Source organism: Wolffia australiana, chromosome 1 (assembly GCF_029677425.1).
Source record: "Wolffia australiana isolate 7733 chromosome 1, ASM2967742v1".
In the NCBI taxonomy this organism is placed as follows: Eukaryota; Viridiplantae; Streptophyta; class Magnoliopsida; order Alismatales; family Araceae; genus Wolffia; species Wolffia australiana.
Window position 1 is genome coordinate 27,637,534 of NC_135835.1, and position 18,364 is coordinate 27,655,897.

General features: G+C 39.9%; 1 long non-coding RNA gene across 1 annotated transcript; it reads right to left on the minus strand.

The window, feature by feature from the left end:
* Nucleotides 1-14,808: 14,808 nt before the first annotated feature.
* LOC144713266 (uncharacterized) lies at nucleotides 14,809-16,528 on the minus strand. The gene is made up of 3 exons (XR_013583988.1): nucleotides 16,193-16,528; nucleotides 15,406-15,509; nucleotides 14,809-14,985 (listed from the first exon to the last, which is right to left on the minus strand). It is a non-coding gene; the product is annotated as an uncharacterized LOC144713266 (long non-coding RNA).
* Nucleotides 16,529-18,364: the final 1,836 nt, after the last annotated feature.

Genomic DNA, 18,364 nt, shown 5'->3' on the forward strand with positions numbered 1-18,364 from the left:
GAGCAGCTGGAGCATACATCGCCCGAGAGGGCGGGAAGAAATCGCACGCGAACCCCTGTTCTCGGGTTGATCGGTCAAAGATGGAGTCACCGTTATCCACGACTTTGAGACGAGGTCGGTCTAGAGCAGTCGGGTGCAACGGAAGATCACACTCGTTGACTAGAGCACTGGGTCATTCGCAGAACGAAAGTCACGTTACCACTGGCGTCAGTGCACGAAGGGCGTCGTCTGATTCTCGAGACAAGGGCAGCAAGTGCGCGGCACGATCACAGGGGCGCTGGGCAATGACTGATCGGCACATCGCCAACTGGTGGAGGTTATGGGCGATGCTAGATTGGTACCAAACACAAATTCCAGATCTGAGATCTGGCCGGGCTCATCATGGCCTTTATATAACTGGTTCAACGAGGGGCCCAATGAGGGACCCAATGAGGGCCCAATGAGGGAATTTAAAGTGACACAAAAATAAAACGACACGGGCGAATACGACCATACGGACATGAAAACACGATGAGATAGACGCTACATGACGAGTACAGCAAACTCGTCGTGACAAATACAAAAACATAAAATGCACATACAAAAATGAATAAAACGGCGAACACTTGCACTGACATGCTTTACCCGGGATATTTAAACCCGGGCATCTTCACTAACTGATGTCAGACGTCGTCGGGACATTGTTCAATTGACACCGAATGTGATGGTTCGGTGCCGATGAAAGATGACGGTATCGAACTACGGCGGTGGCATCATCCGACAGTGAATCCTAATGATATAGAACTACGATGAAATGCAAGATACGACCAACTGTGGTACGTGCAAGTGCCGACTAACGGTGAATCCTGACTCCCAGAAAATCGACGGAGTCGCCCGGTGGTGGTAGGTTAGACCTCTCGAGCCTTGTCTAAGAGGACGAGGATGTTACGGCGCCTAACGGAGCAACTCCATCGGGTTTTGCTCTCACGGGACAGGCAAGTCTGACTCGTACCAAACGGGTAAGACGCTCTTGTATTCTCGTGTTGTTTGCTCAACCTGTCTCTCTCACCTATGTCTAACCCGAGCGCAGTGAAGGGAATACAAAAATGCACTGTAGGAAATAAAAAAACAGGGAAGCAGGAAGGAGATATACCTCATGGGTGTCGACTCGCCAGAGTCTTCGGCATCGTTGCGTCCGGATCGACCAGGGGCGTTGTTGGTGGCGGGGGCACCTGGGAAGAGTACCGGTGAGGTGTGGCAACCGTGGGCTGGAGCTGTTGATGGAGGGCTGGAAGTAGCGGTGACGACTAGATGGCATCCCCAAGAGGGGAAAGTTTGATCAAACGAGATTCCCACCCCAAAAGAACGTGGCCAGCGGAGTGACGGAAGGGTTGCCCGGCACTGGGTCTGATTGACCTTTGACGGATTCCGAAGGGGGACCGTTCGGGGTGATTGCCGACCCCAACCCGGACCGATTCGCCCGGTGAGGGGGTCACGCCCCTTTTCTACTCTGGTGGTCCAGGGACACTATCAACGCATTGGCAGGTCAACCCGACGTGGTCGAGGAAGGTCGTCCCATCGGCCAGCATGGCGCGCAATGGATGACCAAGTCCACGGCTAGAGAGTTGGGAGAGGGGGTTCTCACGCGCCCTCAGGCACGTCTCGGCGGTTCCGCGCTGTGGGGAGACACAGCCGACCGTCGGGAGATTGGCACGCACTGTTTTGCGACGCGGGCAGTGTCATTCGTCGGTGAAAATTCACCGTGTTGCACCACAAGGCTGAGAGGAGCTCCGGCGACGTGGTCAGCCCGGGAAGGGAGAGAACGATGCGTCAACGTGGAAGGTCGTATTCTCCCCTCCTTCTCGCTAGACGCCTTGCCTCTTCTTGGTCCACCTTCTCCTCTTCTTCTTCCCTTCTGCAAGAACGAGACCTGCTTCTTTGCAACACGAAATTTCAACAAGATAACAAGTCCATCCTTGTAGGGCGCCCATCCGCTCCCTTTTATAGGAGAAAAGGGATGTGAATGGGCTCCCCTTAGTAGTGTCATAAGAGCGGGAATAAGGGGGGGGGGGAGGGGGGGGTCCTTATAGAGTGGACTCCCCCCTTACTAAAATGCAAGAAAGAGGAAGAAGAACAGAGAAAGAAAACGAAGGACGGGAAAACATGAATTCAAAAAGATATTGATGAAAATGATCGATACGAGTACAATGCACCCTCTACCTACATTACCTGAATCTGGGCATTCGGGTGGTCGTTTCGGCTTGCCTGGTAGACTGAACATGAGCCGGAAACAGCGACATCTCTAAAAATGTTCCTTGGGGCTCGGGCTGCGTCGCGTCATCACTAACGCTTTGGCGTGCCAGTCGTGTGGGGCGTGGCTGGCATGGGTCGACGGTGACAATGAATGACGGCTTCGAAGACGTGGCAGCATTCTCAGGTAGGCGCTCTCCATCAGAAGGACCTCCTACAGTCGTTGATGGAGGGGGCGGCCTTGGGGGTCCTCCTTGGCCATCAGATGGCCTTGGCAGTCCTCCCCCCCCCCCCATAAAATCATCGTCTTGCAACGGCATTGACTGCTAGGGCAGGGATGGACGGAATTGGCCCCGGCCATCTGATCCTTTTCATTTGGGGTCCGACGGTTGTGATTAAATTACAAGCGTGATCCTTGATTAATACGGTGAGCCCTCCTCACCTCGTCAGCTTACGGCATCATCGATAGCCTCGTTGTGATTCATCCTTTACGGGGTCCATTAGTCCACATTGGCCATCGTGGCCAATCAGAAGGCCTGAAAAAGAAAGAAAACAAATTAAGTAAAGAGGCAGATATCACCGTCCAATCTTTACGAAGATCAGACAGAGGAGATCATATATGAATATTTAAAGCAGCCCAAAATGATACGGGCTTTGGCCTGGGTTGGCTCAAATCCCAATCACACTTTCTTCTAATTTGTCTAAATATCGTGGCCCCTGGGGTGTGATTCTTTTGTTCCTTCTTGGCCAGGTCTGATGAAGAGATCAAAAGAACATGCAATTCTAATCCTATGTTGGATTATTTAAAACACATAATGCTATATAAATCTCGACTGATATGATATATTGGAATAAAAACTGCCCTTCTACACATCCATGGTTCCTTGTGGGCTCTTTGGTGGTCTCTGTGTAGAAGTGCTCGCGATTATGAGCGGGCTTGCGATTATGGCCGGGCTTGAGTGCCTATACACTCGCCTGCATGTAGCTGGCTTGAGTGTTGTTGTGGTTGGCCAGTGGTCAGCTGCACACACCTACTTCTGCTCATAAACCCAACATACTCTCTGAAAAATATAAGCCAACATACTAAATGAACGAGCATAAAAATCACATTACATGATAACTAATATATATTTCTTTCAATTAACTTCAACATAAAATTGACCATGTAATATCCATTAGTTAACAGCTCAAACATTCACTTTAGAATAAAGATTTGAATGACAAAAAAATCTGTCCTTAGTCAAATATTTATGCTGATCTAACATCATTTGAATCGTTAAATGAGATGATAAACATGCTTATCTACCTACTTTCCATTTTTATATCAGAATAAAATGATGATATATAAATAGTATAAATTACGATGAATAAACTTAATTTCTGTAGTATTTTGAATAATATAGTCTCTTTGATATTTATGCTAACAGTTTTTTAACTTTGTTCGAACATAAAAGTTATTCCTGACATCTAGAAAAATATATAGGATTTAGAAAATTGCCGTTGATGTAATATTTGAATAGATGTAAGGGAACAAATAAGAAAACAATGGCATCATGGACAGAAGTAATAGATAACCTGTTGGATAAAGAGTTATAAAAGAAATAAAATTTTATAATTTATCATAATTTCCTAACACCCTGGATATTTTTATTAGTTTTAAATTTCCAAGAAAGAGAAGGAAAAATTAGATGTGTTCATGCGAGATTTCAAACAACACTCTTGATTTCCACATATATTGAGGAATAAAGTATATATGCATAAATATATAAGAGGAGATATGGATAAAAATAAGGGAAGAACAAAATCAGAAAATAAGTAAACAAAAAATTTATTTAACCATCTTGTGATATAACATCTGGAGAAATATTTTGTGTAAATATTTTGAGAGAATGCTTCTCATTGAGTATCGTTAAAAAACATTTTGTATGAAATTATCTCCATTTCTAAAACTATTTTGGATTAACCAAATATACAAAATGTAATTGATCCTAGTATTCTTTGGGGGTCAACTAGCTGAAGGGATTGGTGGTTGACCAAGTGAAGGCTTTTGGGGTCGATTCAAAGGAGTTCAAGCAGTGCCATACCATGGAAGATGCTATGGGTTGAACACAAGAGGGATTCACCAACTTTTTATTTTTTAATATCCTTCTAATATTGTATCTCCAAGGGTTTTTGTTAAGGAAAATTCACTCAAACTTCATTAGGTTTTATCTCACCTTGGATTAGATATCCCCAAATAGCATTATGGACTAGCCTAAGTTGTCTTAAAATTTAACTTAGTCTAATATATCCTATATATAATTCCCTAGATTGTTATTGCATATCTCACATAATTAACTAGACTTGAGTGAACTAAATCTAAAAAAACAAATTCACCCCTCATCTAGGTCATGACTTAGCTACTTAAATTAATATTATACATTACTTTGTCTCAGAAAATACATTCTGGAATGAAAAGGTAACTATGATCTGATTGTTTATTCCCTTCATTAAATTCCTCCATCTCAGGTAGCTCATAAAATGATGCTTCATCTGATAGCTCTTCAAGTTGTGCAATCTAATCTGGCTTTTCACTTAGTTTTCATATGCATTTATAAATTCTTTGTGTCATACTAGAGTATGGGTCTTAGAATATGATGAACTCAAAGGATAAGGGTTTCAGAATAAGTTTTATTTTCAATTAAATGACATGCTAATATGTTTCATTCACTTCAAAGAAGATAAGAAACTCCCAATGTTTGTATTGGATTCTAGTGCTTTGATTGAAGGCTAGAAAACAATTTCCATGTCATGAAATATATGATCGATTCCAAATTTATCACTAAAATAAATCAAAGTTTTTGTCCCTTGTGGGGAAATTATTATACCCTTGACTCACTCCCTTGAACTTGTCCTGAAGTTGTTCGAATATCTGGCCTCGTGAAGTATCCACATGATCAATGTGTTGTAGGATCTCTGCTTCCTCTTCTCCAAATGTTCTTAAGCTCTTGTAGGTCTTCTCACCATGAAGACAGTCTTCTTAGTTAATCGAAAATACGAGAAGGAAGAAAGAGGGGCACCCAGCTTTGGATGGCCTGGGTGCCTAAAATGGGTGCCTCTATGATGTGACCCTCGAGGCCCATGTATTTTTCTAGTTAATAAATTTATTACCCTAATAATAATTATTAGCCAACCTTGTTAATTTACTATATCAACATATGGATTATCAAACTAAGGGTCAATTTACTCCAATTGTCAAACTACACATCATTTTCCAAAAGATACATAGTAGTGTTCAAACTCTCTCATAGAACCTTTACCATCATTAGTTACCATAGATGTATATTCCCTCATCCGTGTGAGACTCCCAAATGACTTAAGGTATGCGTAATCACCAAATCATAATCCATTATTTTATAAATAATGATGTGTAATCAAGATCATTGGGGAATGCCTTCCCCAATATCCTCACTACCCTGACTTGGGATTTAGCTACATCATTTTCTGTGAGTCAATCTCATCTTAGGCCGAGCTTGGATAATTTCATCTTAACCATTCAATCACTCCCGTGTGCTTCTATCTATGTTTCAACTAAGACTTTTTTAAATCCTGTGGTTAGAGACTCGTAACCCATACTCAAAACATAGTTGACAATCCACGAGATGTCTTTGGTGTCTCTAGTCAATGGATCACTTATACAACTATGCCATTAATCAACCTGATTGGTGGTTTGGTATTATACCATTGAGTGATTCATAAACTTAAATTCAATGAATTTTACATATAACACCATTAGGGAATTCGTATAGATTAATTCAATAAACTTTATGTATAATATCTCATAAGTCCAAATTTAAGTGTTCATGCTGTTGTTTTGATTTGGATTTAAACAACAAAATTTTATATAACATTCCACTTCAATACTCTATAATATTTATAGGGCAAGCAAGGGGTCGATCAACAAGGAGAGAGTACTTCAAATTTCTGAATTCTCTCTATGTTTGAAAGTTCCAATTACCCTTTTTTGATATTTATATCTATATATGAATTAATTTATCACAAACATGATGAATATTAAACTTAGTAAATTGTCAAGAATTTAATTAGATGTTAGAATGATCAGATGTTCAATAACAATATTTTAGGGACTTTTCTGATTTTTCACAATTTCTAAATCCATAAAACATTATTTTTTACCTTTTTTCTGGCAATCAGCAGTAGCGATGGGTAGTGATGGCTGACATCAAGCAGTTGGAGATGGGCCCTTGCACTGGCTGGTCTAGTCCGTGCCAGTTCTAGACCAGTTAAGACCGATCTATACCTGCTTTAGGGTGCCCCACCATGTTCTGAACTTGGTCAAAATAGGTTATTAAGCCCTAAAGAGGGAGAACCTTATGGAACACTAAGTGCATCATTGCTTCCCCCATAGACTGGTGGGTGGATGGGTGCACTTGTGGCTGGCCTGCTGCAAGACAGGCCCAATCAAGTCCTATGAAATGGCAGTGGGTAGAAAACACTGAAAATTTCTACACACATGGAGCTGGAAAGTATTCATTTCAAATAAGTCAAGAGGATTCACTTAAAAGTGCCCATAATGCGCATAAAATGAAAATTGTAAGTGTTCTATGAATATTCAGTTAAATCGGGTAATAACATGATAAAATTGGGATGAATGAGTATAAAATCATATAAACTGTATACAATTATAGTTTCATTTATCATGTTATCAAAACATTCAGGTATTCGTAGGAATCAATTTAGTTAACTCCTTCTCCAAAGAGCACCCACCATCTGTCCTTGGTGTTTCCACACTAATAGCCATATGATCAACCAGAATTATTATATCAGTAAGATAAGATAGTGCTATTTTATTTTGATAATTCAATGTCAATATCACTTGAATAGGAATAATGTAAATACATGTATAAAGACGAGTGATCATTGTAATTATGATCTCATCAAAATTCAGTGGGTTGTTTTGTGTATTCATGGATTTTATTATAAATATCACATAGAAATAATAATGAATAAATGTTTGTTTCAATGAACTTAAATAAAAATGTAGTGGTGTGATTGGCTTGATGGTCACATACTGATGGTGCACGCCATCTAGACCCATCGAAGCCGTCATCCGAGCCACTGTCACCGTCGTCGACTGTCCACCCTCGTGTCTAGCGGACCGGCACGCCAAGGTGCCAACGAAGACACCCGGCGCTGACAGCCCGGGTGAATTATGCTCATTTATCCTGTTTTGATTTCTTTCACCCCATCGTCTAGTCGCCGTCAATGTATTCATGTCTGTCATTTTATACGTGTTTTGTGTCTACCTTGTCATGTGAGAGGGGTCCCTTAGTCATTTTGGACTCCCCTCCCTTTTCCCCCCTTCCTTTTTGTTTTATTTCCCCTTTATTTTTGTAATGGGGGCCCATTATATAAGGCCCCCTTAATGGATCAATACCCCCCCTCCTTTTGTTGACCCATTAGGCCCATTTGACTTCCCTTTATAAGGAAAGAGTGGGCGCCGTAAGGAAACTAGACCAGGAAGAATTTTGAGTTGATTTGTTTTCATTCTATCTTGGTCTCACCCCTCGTACAGAAAGAAAGGAGAAGAGAAGGCGAGGAGGAAAGGGAGCGCAAGGAGATCCCGAGAGAAAGAAGGGTGCCCAAGTGTGAGGACTGCGCACTCCTGGGTGGGTTGAGAATTCAATTCTCCCCATTCCCCCCCCCCCTTGTGACACAGCACACCCCAAGAGTTCGCTCAGCGCGCGGACTCTTCTACCGTCGATTTCCGGCAGGAGCGGCTGTCTGACTCGGTCAACAAAAGCCCAGGGCGGTACGACGATGACGGCCGATGCCCTAGGCGCCTTCGCAACCCTGGCCATTTCATCTGTCCGAGCTTGACATTTTGCCCCTTCGGTGAGCCCTGTGGCATCCGCTGATCCACGACTCGATGGATAGACCGACCGATCCATATCTCCAGGTGCCAAATTCCCAATCACGGTGGTGATCCCCTGAAATCAATCAGACGTACGTGAATTTCCCCAATTTGGATGCCAATGGAGAATTTGCTTATCTCGGTCAACGCGGAACACTGTGTTGGAAATGTCAAACCCCCCAGCCCTAGGTTTCAGGATTGTGGGGGCTAACTTGGTACATCCTAGAAAGTAGGATCGTGCCCACTTTCTAGGATCGTGCCTAGTTTTTAGGGGGAATTTAGTCCTTGGTTTGTGCCTAGAAAAGGCTCCCCATCTCCCTTGTTTTCTTCATCCCGACATCCCTTGATGTATTCTTCTTTCCTCCCTTTGAGTTGAGTAGAGTTTCTTGAAAGTTCATTTGAACTAGAAGTCTCTTCCTCCTTCCCTCTCTCTCACTCTTGGAGTTGGAGTTGCTCTATTGATGGTGACGACGCGGGGACGTGACGAGGCTAATGACTACACCTCAGTGTTTCTCCTCGTATCGTCTTGGGATCTTCCTTGACATATTCTGCATTGGTTCACGTCCAAGTACGCTTCCGCGATTGTGTGCGCCCAACACACTGCCCTAATCAATCACGATCCGAGCGGTGCGCCGTCTAGTGGCCTGGTTCCCGACCCCGTCAGGAATTCCATCCTTCCCCAATGACTCCGGAGGACTGCCTCGACAGCGAGTATTAGTCAACGCTCGTGGTGCTATCGTGACCCACCGAAGGCCCCATTCCTCCCACAGATGTTCGACCACCGACCCTTGGGCCCCTCAACATTGGCCGGGTTGGTGTTGAACGCTAATTGGAGATGGGATCCCCCATATATCCTCTGAGACCCGCCCGATTGTCAGCGGGAGTACCTGTGGAGATCTGACTCCCCAGTCGTACGATCACCTCTGCGTCCGGTGCCTGGTCGAAGGCTAGATGATTGTGTCCATCTGTTGTTGTTACCGCCCACCGTGTGATTAGGTGCATCTCGCACCGCCCCAATCACTAGAAGCGAGTCCCTCTAGCTCGATAGCTATGTGGACTACGGTTCTCCATCATTCCCCCTCCTCATGCTTCTCTCTCAGCATATCGCTCCAACTTGGACCGTCGTCAGCTGTCGAGCATCCTCTCCTTGCTCCTCTGTCTCTACCTTCCACTCCTGTAATTGTCATCGACGAAGAGCCTACACCACAAGCCACCCCCTCGAGGTACATTGTCCTCACCCGTCACTCATTATATTGCCTTTTTACAGTATACTCTCGATCGACTCCACTGCGCTTCGGCTAATAGGTGATAGAGGAAGGAATTGAGAGATAACCACGAGACAATTGAGCGTCATTACCGGTATCCCATCTGTTACGTGTGGGCCCCACAGATTTATTCCGTTCGGCCCGTAGACATTGTTGCCCCTCAGATGAGGTCCGAAAGGCCACCATCACCGTCACGCTGCAACCCCTTTAGAGTACGGAGTTCGGCATCTCCCTCGAGTCGGGACCTACAAATATGACACATAGGACGCACTCATTGCATCATAGTTACATATACCCGTTCAGGGTTTATCTTATCCATCAGACGATGACACCGTCGACATCCAACATCACTATCTAGGTACCGAGCTATCGATCCGGTACTAACCGGATGACATCCTAGACGACGTCCGACATCAAATTGGTATCAGAGCATCGTCTCGATACCCGTCCGGATGACAACACCGCCATCATCCAACATCAAATTGGTATCAGAGCATCGTCTCGATACCCACACAGAAGAACCCCGCCGTCTTCCGGCATCACATACTATCCACCAGAATGTGTGATGTGGCGATGCATCACCAGGTGCTACATTGATGCATTTTTTAATTTTTATTCACTAACATGTTGTTGCATATCAATGATGAATTTGAGGAATGATATGGTTTGCCTAGATTCACAAGCCAAGTCAAACCTTTTATACACTCTTTGCCAATCAAGTGTAATCATGTTTGTACGTCATCTTTACCAACTTTTCCATTTAGTCAAATGCATTAAAACTATTTATTTATTTTTTGGTCGCAAGATAACACACAATTTTTGTTGCTTAATCTGACCATATTCAAGTGTTTATTTGCATTAGATTGATAATATGTGTGTATTGTCAAGATTAGAAATAATTAAATTTTATGAATTTTAAAAACGTTAAATGAATTTTATGATATCAAATTCTGAAATAATATAATTTTTCCATAATATATTGACATTAAATACATAAAGATATGATTTTTTAAGGAGAAATACATATTTTGAAATAAATTAATACATAATTTCTAAGTCGAAATACATATTTAACCTGGCTATTTCCATGACGCCCCGTGACCAACCACGGTTAGGGATAATGATTAGCAACAATCAGTCATTACTCGCAATATTTGCATTTAATGTTGACAAATATCTTACCTAATTCTTTAATCGCAAGGGTGGCGTGGCCCAATAAAAAGGAGGTATTTTATTTGAAATAAATCTGATGTGTAGACAGAGGCAAATTTGAAATTAAAAATTATTACTTTATCAACTCTCTCTCTTCTGACATGTCAAATATATACTTTGATAAAATGAGAATTTTACTCTCAAAAATCATTAAAATACATAAAAATAGATCTTAAGAAAATAAATCAGATATTTCTCATTTTATCCTTAAACGATGAATAATGATAGTGCAAATCTAAAAATATGTGGTAAAAAAGAGGTATAAAAGGATAATTTTATTGATATAATTTGATGTTGTTGAATATAATACCAAAAATTCAGGAAAAACAATATCCTTCGTCAAAAAAATTATTTTCTTTCAGAATTCGATGGCATCAAAATCATTAAAAGCACTTAAAAATTAATAAAATTAAAATATCATTCTAAAAATAAATTTAATCAGTTATAGCCTATAACGCGCATATATTAGCGATTGAATGCAAATAAACATGTAAATCTGTGTTATCACCTCCCATCATCTACCACTTGTGGTAATATTCTTTTGGCCCTCAGTAAATATTATTACCCCAATCTCATCTTACCATCTTCATCTTATCACTACCTCTTATCCTATACATACCCATTCTTGTCCTCTTAAATCACTGTACCAAGAGAGTTATTTCCCTAAGATCTGTTCGTTGTGGAGATGACCCAAACTCATTTGCTAACTAGTATATTCAAATGAGTATTGGTTTATAAAATTTATTGATTAAATTCAAATCCAACAACAATATAATTTTATCCTAATTGTGAGTTTATGCCTGTGAAGACAATGATTTTTGTCATCATCATTGACATCTAGATGTATACAAATGTTTGGTATCAAAATGACTTGTCAACCTCCCGTCATCATCAAGGTCTCGGATCAGAACTTGCATCCGAGTCAACTTTGAGATAAATGACTAAATATTGTACACATATATGGATGTAATTACATTCGAAATATACCGGCGGGTCAATTTTGTAATATCTTATAATTGAGATGAATATGGCCCCAGAAAAATTAAATCATGTTAATAAATTTTGTATCTTCCACAGCTGAATAATAACAATTAGTTATTTTAAATTTGTAATTATGCATCCAATAATGAAGAGGCTATGATTCGCCTATGCCAGTGGTTTAATTAGAGGGAGAAATTTGTGTAAAGTTATACCTTTATATTTTTTTCTTGAAATGAAAATTTAAAGGTGAGTTTAATTCCATTTATAGTCATGTATCTTAAATGATAATATAAACTTTGATTTCGTGTACATGAGATCCACATGGATAATCAACTTTATTATTATTAGGGAATTATGTAATTTAGGTGTATATTCATATTCTGAGACACCACGAGGGACTATCTGAATATTTCCATTAATATGTTTTTATTCTTGATTTAAGATATATATGTTTCTAAAAACGTTTCTATTTATGAATCATAAATTTTCTTGGTATTTCTTATTTTATTTGACAGATTTCACATCACACTAATGCACCAACAATGAAAATGAGTGAAAATGTTGCTAGACAGGAGGAGAATGCCCAAAACAATTTGAAAGAACAGGAATGATTAATAAACATGTTCAAGACAGCTTCTCTCCATGCGGTTTTTCAGCACTTGAACCAGTCATTTCAAATAAACTGACAGTACCCTCTCTCTCTCTCTCCCCCTCTCCCTTATCTTCCTCTCTCTCTTCCTAGAGAGGGAGAGAGGGGAAGGTAAGGGAGAGGGGAGATAGATAGAAAGATAGAGAGAGCCAGAGAGAGGGAGAAGAGAGAGGGAAGATAGGGGAGGGGGAGATAGACAGATAGAGAGAGAGACAGACAGTCAGATAGATAGATAGATAGATAGATAGGTAGATAGATAGATAGATAGATAGATAGATAGATAGATAGATAGATAGATAGGTAGATAGATAGATAGATAGATAGACAGACAGATAGATAGATAGATAGATAGATAGACAGACAGACAGATAGATAGATAGATAGATAGATAGATAGATAGATAGATAGATAGATAGACAGGAACTAAAGACATGGAATAAAGAAGTGTTTGGTCATATAACCAATCATATTCAAGAGCTACAAGTAAAGATTGCAAAGACAGAGGAGGAACTTCAGATGGAATGGAATCAGGAAAAGGAACACCTTCTAACAAGGCTGCAAAACTAACTCGAAGAAAGACTCCATCAAGAAGAATTATTCTTAAAGCAAAAGGCCAGAATTCAGTGGTCCGCAGAAGGAGACAGAAACACAAAATATTTCCATACACTTTTAAAATGTCGACATTCACATGATCCTTATTCATTCATAAAGAGAAAGTGTTTAGCAGAGGGCAAAAGTATAATAGATGAAGCTGTTCAGTACTACAAAAATATGTTTACAACAATTCAGACCCATATTAATGATGATTTCTTAAGCATTCTACCACCACTAATCTCAGAAAAAGAGAATGATACTCTCACTGAATGTCCCAATGCATCTGAGATAGAAAGCACAGTGAAAAACATGAAGCCAGACAGTGCACCAGGGCCTGATGGATTCACAGCAAGATTCTTCCAAAGTTGCTGGCATATTATAAAAAAGGACGTCATTGAAGCTATCCAATCCTTCTTTCACACTTCTTCAATACCAATATCTTGGAAAAGCACTTTTATTTCTCTAATTCCTAAAGTACAAGTACCAGAAAACTTTTCACAGATGAGACCAATCAGCCTTTGTAACACCATATATAAGATCATCACTAAGATACTGGCAAAAAGACTCTCTATTGTTCTTCCCAAAGTCATATCCAAAGAACAGAATGGGTTTGTACCTAATCGATCAATACATGACAGTATAGCACTTGTTCAAGAAGCTTCTCAATCAATAAATAACAAATGCCGAGGGCATAATCTCATCCTCAAATTAGATATGGAAAAAGCTTATGATAGAGTTGATTGGGTATATTTGGAAAAAGTTTTATCACAATATGGATTTAGTAGAAAATGGATATGGATGATTCAGGCATGCATTAGCGATATCCCATTTTCAGTCATTGTAGATGGGAATTCCTCACCATTCTTCCAAAGTTTGAGGGGTCTAAGACAAGGGGATCCACTCTCAGCAAGCCTATTCATACTAGCGCAAGATGTATTAAGCAGACACATATCGAGCATCATCTCAACAGGGCAAGTGAAACATTATCATATCAAAAGGGGATGTCCTTTAATTACTCATAGCTTATTTGCAGATGATACAATTATTTTCTTAAACAGTGGCATCAACTCTATTCGTCAAATGATGAAGCTTATTCAAACATTTGAGGAGGTGTCAGGACAGAAAATCAATAAGGATAAGAGTTCCTTCTATACAAAACCAAACACTGGACGAGCTAAAATCTCTAAGTTGGAAGAATTGACTGGTTACAAAAATGGAAGCTTTCCTTTCAAGTACTTAGGATGCTCAATTTTCACAGGTAGATCCAAAGCATCTTACTTTGAGCATTTGACTACAAAAATTACAAAGAGGATAGAGGGATGGAAAGGAAAACTTTTGTCTGTAGGAGGTAGATTGACTCTTTTGAATAGTGTGCTAAATAGTTTTCCAATCCACACTCTATCAGTATATGATCCACCAAAATCTATATTGAAGTCTATCAAGAAGCATCTCGCTACATTTTTTTGGGCTGGAAACCTTCAGAATCATAAAAGATCATGGATAAGTTGGTCAATGGTATGTAGGCCATATGCAGAAAGGGGACTAGGCATTCGAAAGGTAGAAGATATACTCCAAGCACTAAAAATGAAAAGGGTATGGAATCTTTTAAATAACTCCTCTTTATGGAGTCAATTAATAATTGCCAAATATGGTCACATAGAGGACTAGGCAGAGGACTCAACTTTACCGCATTGTATTAAATCATTGCATAGTGTATGGTTACAAATGATGCCTATCATTCAATGGGAGGTTGGAAAAGGAAACATCGATGCTTGGAAAACCAATTGGACAGGATTGGCAAGACTTTGTGACATAGGAAATATCTCTCGTGAAATATGCAATTCCTCTGTTGCTGAATTTTTGGGACAAAATTGGGAAGAACTATTGAAAAGAGCTAGATTTCCCGAAGCTTATATTCACGCAATTAAGCAGAAAAAAGTCAGTCTCTCAGACCGTGATGATAAACCAATCTGGACTATAGAAAATTCAGGAAAGTTTTCCACAAAATCAGCTTGGGCATTTTGCAGGGATAGTAATGCAAAATCATTGTTATTCTCAACTATTTGGAATAAAGTCTTACCCACAAAAATCAGTATCTTCATGTGGAAGCTTCTCCATAATAAACTTCCTCTTGACAAAAACTTCCAGAATGTAGGAATCAGTTTAGCCTCAAAATGTGTATGTTGCAATAATTGGCCTCAAATAGAAGACAGATTACATCTTTTCTTCAATAGCCAAAGTGCCAATAATACATGGGACTGGTTTTTAAATCAATGGGAGTTGCCAGAAAAAAGTACAAAGACATTTGGTGGTTGGTTTCAATTCTTTTGTAAAAAATCCATCAGGGAATCAAAAGCCCAAATATTGAAAAGAAACTCTTTCTTTACAATATTGTGGGAAATTTGGAAGGAACGAAATAATGGAAAATGGAAAGGTCAGGTTTTGAATGAGGCTTTCAGATATAGGCTTCTAAATACAATCAAGTACATGGATAGACAAGTCCAACCAAAGAAAATCACGTGTATTCAAGAATTAAAAAGTCTGAAAAACTGGGGGCTCACCGAGGGACCAAAGATTTATATACATTCTGTTAAAATAGTCACATGGCAGAAACCTCCAACGGGTATTCTCAAGCTTAACATTGATGGAGCTTCTAAAGGCAATCCTGGAGAAAGTGCAGGAGGAGTAATCAGAGATGAAAGAGGTTTCGTGGTAGCTGCATTTTCAAAAGACTACAAAGTGCAAACGAGCATGGTAGCAGAAATCAGAGCGCTTTTGGATGGACTAAGACTATGTAGAAGTCTAAGAATAAGGAATATAATTGTTGAAACAGACTCACAGTCACTGGTTGAAATGGTACAAAAGCAGCATTGTGCCATTTGGAAAGAACAAAAAAGATGGAATAAAATTTTAAAACTGCTTGAAGGGATACCGACAATCAAACACATATATAGGGAAGGGAATTCAGTTGCAGATGCTGGCTAACCATGGCATTAGGCTAGGTAGGAAAATATTTTTTCATCTATGCAGGAATTACCACTTTCATGCAAGGGGCTATCAGGACAGAGCAGATGGGATTACCATATCTTCGGCAAACTAAAAGATCGAGAAACCTTTGTGAAGAAGTTCAATCAAATTTAAGACATGAAACTTGGCATCAAAATTCCAAGGTGCACTTTTATGGACCAAGTACATTCATAGATTTCTATGCGCTGCTTTATCTTAACACTAATGTTTAGATATTTAGACTCAAAATTATTATGGATGGCAAAACTTTTTAGTAACATCGGAATGCAATGAAAAGAAAATAATGTGCTTGAAATCAGAGAGGAAAAAAGATTTTCTAACCTTTTTGGACATGGAAGCTACTTCCACCTTTGGTTTATTAGGACCGAGGATTTTTTGATGCATCTTCTCAAGAAGTTACTAGCTAAGTACTCAATGATGCAACCCACCTATCCGGAAGTGACCAGGAGAACCAATACCAAAGTCGGGGGGGAGAGAGGAGCCAACAACGAGGTCTCACCATAAGCGTTCAAGCAATCAACAAAGGCAAACCAAATGACTTGGAAACAATACTTCACAGTCAAAGTCAATATTGAAAGATATTCAATTGCGGTCAAGAAAGGACAGAACAACAAGGAAACAACAACAAATCAAACTCAAAGCCGAAGTTGATTTGGAATTATATTCAGCTATGATCAAGAAAAATCAAGACAACAAGCAGACAACAACAAATGGATAAACTTTTCTACAAAAAGCTTGAAATTTTGCACCAATAAAAAACAGCAGGAATCAGTACAAGTATCAAAAGATGACAATGAGGGAAATGTACAACGGTTTGTGGATTATTTTCAGAAAAGTGTTGAAACCATCGTATGAAGATTCTCGATCTCCCGAGGAATGTGATGCTAATCCCCATCACCACCGGATAGTGTTGGGCCAAATCAAAGAAGAAAGAGCGACACATCTTTAAGGGTAGTGCATCAACATATCATTGTACCCTAGGAGACCAGTGGAGGTGGTTTGTATTTATCCTGAAGGCATGGAGAAACTATTTTTATCTCAGATTTCAGCACATAAATCATATATTGATGTAAACTTATTATGTTAGCATTTCTTTTAGAAATGATAACATAATTAAATGATACTATAATTTCTTTAAGAAAACCAAAATTAAAAAATGGGATACCTATCTTGCATCTTAAAGATTTTAAATTTTCTTATCTATATTCTTGTTTATGAGCTAACCAAAATTTTATTAAAGTTCAAGGTTAGCCTTGAGACATAGCTTGATAATTTCAGAAATAGGTAAGAATCACAGCACCGCAACGTCCCAAGAAGATTTGGTTGAGTCCAAGCATCCGCGGTGATCGAATACATTTTAAATACGAACCATAGGGAACAACCACGACATACGAGAAAAGACAACAGGAAAAGAACGTGACAGCCAACAAATGAACCCAAACATCAACAAAATGAGGAAGGAAAATCTGACAAGGAAAATGATTAGATTACTCTACTTTGGTTTTAGCTGAAAGGAAAAGAAACAGGGGAGATGCTGCCAAATATTTTTTGATTTTCTATCCCATCTCTCTCAGGTGCTTGACATCTGGTCAGCTCCAACAAACTGATGTACAAATTTTTATATTTGATGAAATTTGCTTTAAAAAAAAAAAATAGATAGATAGATAGATAGATAGATAGACAGACAGACAGATAGATAGATAGATAGATAGATAGATAGACAGATAGATAGATAGACAGATAGATAGATAGACAAACAGATAGATAGATAGATAGATAGACAGACAGATAGATAGATAGATAGACAGATAGATAGATACACAGATAGATAGATAGATAGAGAGAGAGAGAGAGGAGGGGAGATAGGGTAAGGTCGTGGGAGAGGGAAGGGTGGGGCGGGGGAAGGTGTGGCCACGGGAGGAGGAAGGGAGGGGCGAGGGAGAGTGTGGTCGTGGGAAGAGGAAGGGAGGGGCGAGGGTGACAGAGAAAGGGAGAGAAGAGAGGAAGGGGCTTGAGTAAGGGAGGGAGAGGGAGGGACGAGGATGAAGGAGTGAGGAGGGAAAGAGAGGGAGGAAGAAGAAGGGGGAGGGAGAAAGGGGGAAGAGGCAGAGGTGAAGGGGGGAGAAGGAGGGTCGAGGACGAGGAGGGAAGTAAGAGGAAGGCTGAACGGCGGAGCTTAGACATCGCACAACAAGGGGAAGCAAAGGAAATCAGTTGACGCCTAGCAGAGAGTATCCAAGTGGAAGAAGAGGACCGTGGAGGATAACGGAGGCAATCTAAGCAGATCATATTATTTCTAGCTGGAAGTCGAACCCATCAAACCTGTTATTCATCTACATTATCAGGTATTCTCCCAGGTATGATCACATTTATCAAGAATATAAATTTATGCTTTAGTTGGTATTGCTTCATATATTGATGTTTCTTTTCCATATCTTTATTTGATATTAAAATAGTTGTGTAGTACACATTTTTAGAACTTACTGTCTTTGG